The sequence below is a fragment of the Caretta caretta genome, chromosome 11, assembly GCF_965140235.1.
Source record: "Caretta caretta isolate rCarCar2 chromosome 11, rCarCar1.hap1, whole genome shotgun sequence".
Classification (NCBI taxonomy): domain Eukaryota; kingdom Metazoa; phylum Chordata; order Testudines; family Cheloniidae; genus Caretta; species Caretta caretta.
This window is the reverse complement of record NC_134216.1, coordinates 77064059-77066393: the sequence shown is the minus strand read 5'-3', so window position 1 is coordinate 77066393 and position 2335 is coordinate 77064059.

Sequence of the window (2335 nt, the reverse complement as noted above, 5' to 3'; positions counted from 1 at the left end):
CTTCTCAGGAGAGGGGGACAGAGCGTGGACGAAAGGCTGAGGAAACCTTGGCACCTGGGGAGGCTTTTTAAGAAACGGGCTCAGCCGGAGTCTGCAGGCTCCCTCGGCGCTGGCAGCCTCCCCCGGGGACAGACTGTTCCAGGGCAGCTGCCCGAGGGAAAAACTCAGTCCCCACAGGCTTTGTCCCTGTTCATTGCAGACCCTCGGGGAGCACCCTTCCTCAGACCCGCTCCACGCCCTGCTGATGACAGCCGTGCAGGGTCTGACAACACCCACCCTGCAGAGATTTAGAGCCGCAGAGGAAGAGCTGAGGGCCATTGTATCTCTCCACGGAGACAAGATGGAGAGAGTAAGAGACGCCCGCAGTGGGGCAGGGGGATGCTGGGCAGAGAGGGGGACGGGAGAATCGCCTCTCCTAGGAAACCGTTCCTGGGACACACTGGCATGGTGCTTTGAAGGTTGGCTCAGCCCCTTGCCATTCAGGGCTTGGCCGCGGGGATCCGCGGTGTCAGGTTTTGAAGTGTTCTCTGCCCGAAGGAGCTCTGACACTTCCCTGAGGACGCCCAGCCACACTGAAGGTGTGTGACAGCCCCAGCCCGGGCAAGGCAGCACCCACCTAGTCTACTGACGAGCCTCCACATTAGGCTCCAGGAGCAGACATGGTTTCCTCAGACATGCTGCAGGGCCTTGTTTTCCAGCTGAAGTATCAGGAAGAATTTGGCTTTGCACGTCTCTCTCTGTCTCTCCCAAGCTCTGATCCTGTTTCCCACCCCGCTAGCAAAACAGGTCACCCGAATCCTCCACCCAGGGTTGTCGCTCCTGCTCCTGTTCGAGAGAGGCAAGAGCCATGACCAATTCCTCATGGAAGAGCCCTCGGGGGGGGGCTTGTCCCTTTAGGGTCTGTCTGCCCTGTCCTGCAAACTCTGCAGCAGGAGCCTGAAAGCCTCCTGGCCCTATGGACTTGGGCTCCCAGGGCTGGCACTGTGGGACCAAAACAGGAATGCAGACTCTTCTGGGCTTGGGCTGGACCTTGATCTCTGAAGCCCAGGGAGGAGGGGAGCTTCAGAGCCTGGGCTCCAGCCCAAGTCACCACGTCTACACTGCTGTTCTTGGTGCCAGAGCCTGAGCCCGAGGGTAGAGAGCCGGCTTTAAGATTTGTTACGGCAGGTTTTACAATCCCGCAGCACAGAGGTTCTCCTTAGGGCTGGGTCTGGAGCTGGCTCGCCCCATCCAACTAGCCCAGCCTGCCATCTCTAGGATGGGCTCTGGGGTCTGGAGCAGTGGTTCTCAACCTGCGGCCCAATCAGCACAGAGCTGCGCCCCATGGGACATCCTCAGGGCCAAACAGGTAGGATTGGATGTGGCCCACAATGGAAACTAGGTTGAGACCCCTGGTCTGGAGGAACTGATTGTGCTAGAAAGAGCAACAGGAAGCTGCAGAGACTGAGGAAAGGCTCCTGCAGGGAAGCCTTTGAGAGCAGGGCTGAGAGCAGTTAGCTATGGCTGGGAAGGCCCTGGGACATCAGGGGAGTTTCGGCTGTGCCCCCTGTTAGGTTTTGGGGAAGGCTTTTGTGTGTTTTTCTGAGCTTTAAGGTGCTAAACCAGACCTGCGGAAGACTGGGGTTCCTGGACTTGTCAAAGCCTCTTTCTTCAGATTATGGAGGAGCCAAGATGGGAAACTGAGGTCAGAGGCGGCTTGCGGGGCTGCCAGGAGGGCTTCCCTGGGAGGAGGCCACTCTTTGATTCATCCATCCCTCAACTTCCTGGCATTCTTCCAGGTTGGAGACGTCGTGGGAGGGATCTTAATCTGGCTCGACAACGTCTGTGATCCCAGAGCCAGAAAAGCAGCGCTGAGGGCCACGGCCTTGCTGGCTCGCTCCCACCCCCAGGACGTGGTTCTAACTTGTGTGGCTCACACGCTGTCATCGCACAGGTAGGGAGCTGCTCTGTTATCACCTCAGTCTGTTATTTCTCTTCCTGCTCCCACTGGCAGGCCACAGGCCGGGAAGGGTCCGTGGGGCTCACACAGTTGGAGGGAGTTTCCTGCTGTGCAGAGAGCTGTCCATGCTTACTAAGAGGAGATGGCCAGGCCCAGCCGCTGAGGAGCCAACCCCTCCTCCTGCACTCCCCGGGATGGAGACGTGCCTGTTTTCTGGAGAATTCCAGCATTGTCCTGATTTCTATGGGCCACCCACTTCCTCTCAGATCCAGTACAGGGCCAATAAATGACTTTGGGGCTCACTCAACATCCCTGGCTCATGAGGTCTGGCTGCTCCTTAGTGCATGAGAGAAGGCAGAGATGGCAAAGGCCCATGAGGCCCATCTGTCTATCCCC